Consider the following 8,218-nt stretch of genomic DNA (forward strand, 5'->3'; position numbering starts at 1 on the left):
TTCTGCTCCCATTAAGATTTACAGCCTCGGAAACCCTGTACAGGGTCGCTATGAGTTGGAACCAACTCCACAGCACATGACAACAACAACAACAACAATGTGTGTCATGGCTTTTATATCTCTAGGATATATACCAAGTATTGGGATTTTGTTGTCTGTTTTTTTTTTGTGGTTAGAAACTGATATGTTGTTGTTGTTGTTAAGTGCCATCGAGTCGGGTCCGACCCATAGCGACCCTGTACAGGGTTTATAGACAAAGAAAAATATCCCCTCCCACCAGTCACACACTGAATTTGGACTTGTAACTTCCTGAAGGATGAAAAAATAAAAATATCTGCTACAATGGCTTAGTTAAGACACACAACACAGAAAATTAGAACCTCATTTGAAAATGTAAGCCCCATTAAGTAGTAAAATGAACAAAAGGCAGAGAAAAGAAAGAGAAGCTGAGACACAAAAGGCACGGATAACTCCAAACAACATGGACTTAACTCTAAGTAATAAAGAGCTGCTGCTTTGCAAAATAATATTGCATTCCAGACAATCCCTTGATTTCCAAAGGCTGCAGACTTACAGTAATTACCTAATCAATAAGCACAATCCCCTGCATTGAACAGCTTTGCAATTTGCAGGTGGAGAAATGAGAAATAGAGTTAGTGGAGGAATTACTTTATTAAGAAGCCCTTGTATGTGTATGGGGTTTTATGGCTCACAGTGAACTTTCACATTCATTATCTTGTTGTATGTGCTAGAGATGCTGTGAGATAGTTAAGTGAAAATGAAGTTATACATATCCAATGGATGAACAAGCCCAGACTCACAGAGGTTCTGTGGGTAGTCCAAAGTAACACATCTGGAAAATTTTAGTGGTCGGACTTCAACCCAAGACCTTTATTCCTTTTTGTTTAGAAGACTTTTCATAGGCTCAGGTACACAATGAAGGTGACTCAGGAATGCTGAGTTCCTCACTTTAATTTTTTGAATAAGAGTGTTTCCCTGAATATTTAATTAATGCATAACATTTTTGAATACATTGTAGCATAAAATAAAGAACCTGTAAATCATTCAAAAGCCAGTAGCTTAGAGATCTAAGGCTAAAACATTTTAGCATGCTTTTTTAGTAACATTTTTGCTGCGTAACTAATAACTACTAACATAATGAATATGTCTTTTCCATTAGTGGATGGCTGCAGACAAGTTGCCTCAGTAATTCACTTGTCTTAGACTCTTTAAAAAGCTTCGTTCAAAACAGTGGCTTCTGAGGGGATCTTCTGGGCAAATTAAATTCAAGGCAGAGAGGACAGCAGAAAGGACACAGGGTGATCATGAGGGCTATTAGGAAAAAGTTTTAAGGAAATTGAAAACTGCATCAGTGAGAAAAGGTCAAGAAATTATGCTAAGAGATTTTTTCCATTATGTTAATGCACATGCTCATTCTGTGAGGTTACAAAGGATTGTCCTCTGTAACCTGTGAGGTTACAAAGGTTGGAAAACCTTACTTCATCCACAGTGTTGCTGTTAGGCACTGTTGAGCCCATTCTGACTCATAGGACATTTTCTGGTCTTCTGTCAGCCTACAATTGTTATGATAAACCCATTGCTGCTGCCACTATGCCAATTCATCTCCTGAGGGTCTTTCTCTTTTGGGCTGGCCCTCCACCTTACCAAGCATGATGTCCTTTTCCAGGAACTGGTCCCTCCTGATAACATGTCCAAAGTATGAGAAACAAAGTTTCATCATACTGACTTCTAGGGAGCATTCTGGCTGTATTTCTTCCAACAGACTTGTTTGTTCTTTTGGTTGCCTATGGTACTTTCAATATTCTTCTCCAACACCGTAACTCAAATACATCAATTCTTCTATGATTTTCCTTATTCTTTGTACAACCTTCACATGCATATGAGACTTTTGAAAATACCATGGCTTGGGTCATGAGCACATTAGTCCTCATCCAGATAGCTTTGCTCTTTAATATTTTACAGGGCTTATGAAGCAGATTTGCCTGCTGCAATATGTCACTTGATATCTTGACTGCTGCTTCTGTGAGTGTTGATTGTGGATCCAAGCAAACAAAGTTTTGACAACTTCAATCTTTTCTCCATTTATCATGATGTTATTTATTGGTCCAGTGGTGAGGATTTTTGTTTTGTTTACATGGAGGTGCAATCCATATTGAAGGCTGTGATTTTTTTTATCTTCACCAGTATTTTAAGTCCTCTTTGCTTTCAGCAAGCAAGGTTGTATCATCCGCATATCACAGGTTGTTAATGAGTAATCCTCCAATCCTGATGCCACATTCTTCTTCTTCCAGCTTCTTGGGTTATTTGCTCAGCATACAGACTAAGTATGGTATAACGATACAACCCTGGTACAGACCTTTCCTGATTTTAAACCTTGCAGTATCCCTTAGTCCTGACAATTGCCTCTTGGTCCTCATGAGCATAATTAAGTGTTCTGGACTACACATTCTTTGCAAGGGTATACATGATTTGTCATGATCTACACAGTCAAATTCCTTTACGTAGTCAATAAAGCACAAGTAAACATCTTTCTGGTATTCTCTATTTAAGCCAAGATCCGTTATGATATCAGCAAAGATATCCCTAGTGCCACATCCTCTTCTCAATCCAGCTTGAATTTCTGGCAGTTCTCTTGATGTACTGTTGCAACCATTTTTGCAACCATTTTTTTGCCATTACCTTCAGTGCAACTTGGACTTCTTCCTTCAGTAGCATCAATTCTTGATCATATGCTACCTCTTGAAGTGATTAAACATCAATCCCCCCTCCTTTTTTTTTAGGTACAGTGACTGTGCTCTGTGTACACCTTCCATCTTCTTTTGATGTTTTTGCACCATTCAATATTTTGTCCATAAAATCCTTCAATATTTCAAAAGGCTTGAATGTTTTCTTCAGTTCTCTAGCTTGAGAAATGCCATGTTCTTTCCTTTTTGTTTTCTAACTCCAGGTCTTTGCACATTTCATTATAGTACTTGGCTTTGCCTTAAGTTGCCCCTTGAAATGATCTGTTCAACTTTTTACCTCCTCATTTCTTCCATTTGCTTTAGCTTCTTTATATTCAAGAGCAAGTTTCAGAGCCTCTTCTGACATCCATTTTTGTTTTTTCTTTCTTTCCTAGTTTTTTTAACGGCCATTTGCTTTCTTCTGTATGATGTTCTTAATATCATCCCCAAACTCTTCTGGTCTTTGGTCATTAGTGTCTAATACTTGAAATTTTTTCTTGAGATAGTCTCTAAATTTAGGTGGGATAAATTCAAGGTCATATTTTGGCTCTAGTGGACTTACTTTAATTTTCTTCGCTTCAGTCTGTACTTGAATATGAGCGCCTGATGGTCTTTCCACAACTTGACTCTGGCCTTGTTTGGACTGATGGTATTGAGTTTTTTTCACAATCTCTTCTCACAGATATAGTCAGTTTGATTCCTTTATATTCCGTCTGGTGAAGTCTATGTGTATGGCTGCCTTTTATGTTGTTGAAAAATGATTTTTGTAGTGACTAAGTCTTGCAAATTTTATTATGCGATCTTCAGCATCATTTCTATCACCAGATAATTTCCAATGCTGTTCCATCCTCTTTGTTTCCAACTTTTGCATTCCAATCACCAGTAATTATTAATGAATCTTGATTATAAGTTTGATCAGTTTCAGACTGAAAAAGTTGTTGTTGTTGTTGTTAAATGCCATCAAGTTGGTTCTGATTCAAAATCACCTTGTCTAGGGCTTCCAAAGAGCGACTGGTGGGTTTGAGCCATTGACCTTGTGGTTAGCAGTCCAGTGTTTATCCTACACCACCACACCAGGACCCCCAGAATAAGGTAGTAGAATTCTTCAATTTCCTCATCAATGGCTATGATGACTGGTGCATAAACTTGAATAATAGTCATACTCTCTGGTCTTCCTTATATGAGCACAGAGAGCATTGTAATTTAACATTGATCTTGAAATGTTCCTTTTGACAATGAATGTGACATTATGCCTATTCAATTTGTTGTTCCCAGAATAATAAACCATACAATTGTCGTATTCAAATGGTTGATACAAGTTCATTTCAGTCCTGGTATGATATTATAGGATAAGCACCAGACTGCTAACAACAAGGTTAGCAGTTCAAACTCATCATGGCTCCATGGAAACCCTATACAAGGTCACTACGAGTCGACTCACCATCTTCACTTTAGGGGGATTCTGGCTATATTTCCAGTACAGATTTTTTTTTTTTTTTAATTATTCTGGCAGTACAAGGTATAGTCTATATTCATTGCTGACACTATAAGTCAAATATATCAATCTTATCTGGTCTTCCTTATTCATTGTTCAACTTTCACATACATATGAGGCAATTGAAAATACCAAGGCTTGTGTCAGGTGCACATTAGTCCCCAAGAGACATTTTTGCTTTTGAGCAGTTTAAAGAGATCTTTTGCAGCAAATCTGTCCAATGCACTACCTTGTTTGATTTCTTTACTGATGCTTCCATGAGAATTGATTATAGAACCAAATAAAATGAAATCCTTGACAACTTCAGTCTTTTCTCTGTTTATCATTATGCTTACTAATATGGTGTGAGGATGTTGGTTTTCTTTACATTTAGTCCTCAAATTGACATCTTTGCTTCTAAACACGTTAAAGAGGTCTTGTACAGAAGATTTACCTAACGCAATATGTCATTTGATTTCTTGACTAAGCTTCCATGAGTGTTGACGATTGATCCCAGCAAGTTGAAGTTTTGACAACTTGAATTTGTTTTTGGCTGATGATATGCAGCTTTCCATCATTTCTTTCCAAAAGATAGTCAATTTGAGTTCTGTGTATTCCATCTGATCAGGTCCACTACATAGTTATCTTTATGCTGTTTTAAAAAAGTATTTGCAATGAGCAAGACCTTGATCATGCAAAATTCTATCATGTGATTTCCAGCATCATTTCTATAATCAAGACCATATTTTCCAACTGTAGAACCTTTGCTTTGGTTCCTATCTTTGCAGTCCAATTGCCAGCAATTATCATACACCTTAAATGCATGTTTGATCAACCTCAGACAGAAGAAATAGGTACAATTCTCCAATTTCATCATAACTGGATTTAGTGGTTGGTGCATAAATTTGAATAGTAGTTGTATTAAATGGTCTTCCTTGTAGGCAGATAGATATTATCCTATCACAGACAACATTATACTTCAAAATAGATGTTGAATGTTCTTTTTAATGATGAATATGATGCCATTCCTCTTCAGTTTATCATTCCCTGCATAGTAAACCATGTGATTATCAGATTCAAAATGGCCAACACCAGTCCACTTCAGCTCACTAATGCCTAGGATATCAGTGCTTGGGCATTCCATTTAATTTTTGACAACTTCCAATTTTCCTAGATTCATGCTTCATACATTTCATATTCTGATTATTAATGGATGTTTACAGCTGTTTCTCATTTTGAGTTTTGCCCCATTGGCAAATAAAGATCCTGAAAAGGCTTTACTCCAGTCATGTCATCACAGTGAACTCTATTTTGAGGAAGCAATTCTTTCCCAGTTGAATTTTGTGTTCCTTCCAACTTGAGGGGATCATCTTCCAGCACTATATCTAATGATATTCCAGTGCTCTTCATCATGTTTCAATAGTCAATATTTTGATGCTGACAGTGTTCCAGTGCTGTTCATAAGGTTTTCAGTGACTAAATATTTGGAAGTAGTCCTTCTCTATGTCTTCCTAGTCTGTGTTAGTCTGGAGATTCAGGTGAAACATACCTACTGGTATTTAAAACACTGGTGGTATAGCTTCCAGAATCAAAGCAGCATGAAACCCACCACAGTATGCTAAACTGACAGAAGAGTGGTTATTATCTTGAATAACCTCCATTGTCTTTAAGACCCTGATCAGGAGTCATAGCCTCCAGGAAGAATTTATGTCTTGACTCCACCACACTCTGAGCTGAAATTAATGAGTCCCATCTGGTTGTCACATGGTACTCTGGGACTAAGAAGAAAGCTTGGTGACCCCTCATATACTTGGAATCGATTTTCTTAGTCTCCCTTTTTGGAGCCTAGTTCTACTCTTGGGTGATCTTGTGGTATGTTGTTGTTAAGTGCCGTCGAGTCAGTTCCGACTCATAGCGACCCTGTACAGGGTTTCCGAGGGTGTAAATCTTTATGGGAGTAGAAAGCCTCATCTTTCTCCTGCAGAGTGGCTGGTAGTTTCAAATCGCTGACCTTAAGGTTCGCAGCCCAGTTCGTAACCACTACACGTGTGGTATGTTGAGGACCCTTAAATCAGAGCTGTCCCTGGATTATGAGAAATCTCTGAGGCAGGGGAGCTCATGACTGTCCCTCATTGCCCCTTTCTTCCACCAGCTTGCCAGGTTTCCTGGTACAGAAGCCAGTTTGCATCTTAGAAGATGTTGCAAATTCCTGGAATAGCCAATAATTCTTTTTAGTTTCTAGCTTAGATAAGTGAGAAATACAAATTCTTTGCATGGTAATATTACTGTTATTATTTTTCTATACCTTAGTGTGAATGAGGGTCTGGAAGAAGGATTCGATGTAGGAAGAGAAAACCTTCCAACATTCTGAATATTGCTGAAGGATGATCCTGGTCAGTGTTGCAGCACCCCCCCAGCCCCAGGGATGGGATCCTAGAAGGTGTGAGCCAGAATGTGATCCTGGAAGCCCACCATACTTTGTTCTAGGTCACTAGGGAAATTTCTACATCTTTTCCCTTCATTGCTAGCCAGAGAAGCCAGATGATAGTCATTGGGCTGATGTGGCTAACTAGCCCTTGTTCACAAGGTCACCTTATTGTGTCACCCAGAGCTCAGGTGGAGATTAGATGATCTCTGCATCCTGTTGGGACCTGAGCACTTCCAGATGCACTTAGAACCATCCATTTTCTTCTGGAAGGTTTGGTGCTTGTGAAAGATACAGTAACAGTGATTGTAATGGATGGATTTGCTTCTCCTTTGCAAGCAATGTAAGGCCACTTATTTAAGCAGAATCTGAATCTTTATGAAAGGAACAAAGTCCATAGAATTGATAGTTTTACCTTAATGTTCTGTTCAAAATCAAAGTAACCTTCTTACGAAATTACTTCCTGACCCTCTTTATTTCAGGCTCTTCACCGAGGCAGCTTCCAGGAGGCAGCATCCAATACAGCTTAGCCTTGAAAGCAAATAGTGCTCCATTAATCGAATTAAAGTTGCTGGGGTATACTTGGCTTTCTCTACAAGTTGTAATAACCTGAATCAAATTAGTTCACTTCTCTGCTAAATTTGAAAAATGCTACCTCCCTTTCTCATCTAGGTGCTGATGGAGAGCCATTGACAAATATCCCAAAGGAGTTAGAGATATATACTGGCTTATTCTAGCAGGATCTCTTTCTTACTAAAGGTTCTCAGGGGCTCAGTGTGGCCAGGTAAAAAATTGCCTTTTATCTATTTCTTTCTTGCTTTCTGGATAATCCGTGGCTAAAATTAGCAATGCTTAGTTCAGTAGAAAATATTGTTATAGCAGGCAGCCGGGAAAAGTGTTTGTGCAGCTTCCCCTTCAGGGACATGCTTTTGTGGGACATGCTTTATTGCTGATTAAATGAAACAACTCACTGCTTTTGAAATGGCTTGAAATTAGTTAAGAGTTTGGGCAAATCTTACAAAAGAACCATCACCCTCTATTTTTTTCCTTGCCTTTGGTCAAGAAAAGAAAATTAAATCACAAATGTATTGAAGAGTTTTGCTTTTGAATAGAGATTGGGAAGAATTATCTGCTGGCCCACCAGCCTGCATTTGAGATGTCTTTGTCAGTAGTAATGGAAGATAATTAAATTAATGCTAATTAATACCTTCTTCCAGACATCAGCTTTAGTTTATAAAAAAGCTACCCTATGCAGTGCCTCTGAGGTCCTAAGACTCTCCAGGGAGGGAGCTAGAGTATGAGTCTCTGGTCAGACATGGAAAGGTTCAGTCAGCCTTGTTCACTCAGCTAGTAGGTAGCTGGGGGAGATGAGAAAAGAGTCCATGTCTGTCACCTCTGATTGCACTGTTTTTGTATACTTCCTGGTGGTACAAATGGCTAACGCACTCAGCTTTGCCCCAAAGTTTGCAGGTTTGAGTCCACTCAGAGAAACCTTAGAAGAAAGGACAAGTGGTCTACTTCTGAAAACCAGCCATTGCTAACCTGTGAAGCACAGTTCTCTGACACATCAGTCCG

Source organism: Chrysochloris asiatica, unplaced genomic scaffold (genome assembly GCF_000296735.1).
Source record: "Chrysochloris asiatica unplaced genomic scaffold, ChrAsi1.0 scaffold00008, whole genome shotgun sequence".
Taxonomy (NCBI): domain Eukaryota; kingdom Metazoa; phylum Chordata; class Mammalia; order Afrosoricida; family Chrysochloridae; genus Chrysochloris; species Chrysochloris asiatica.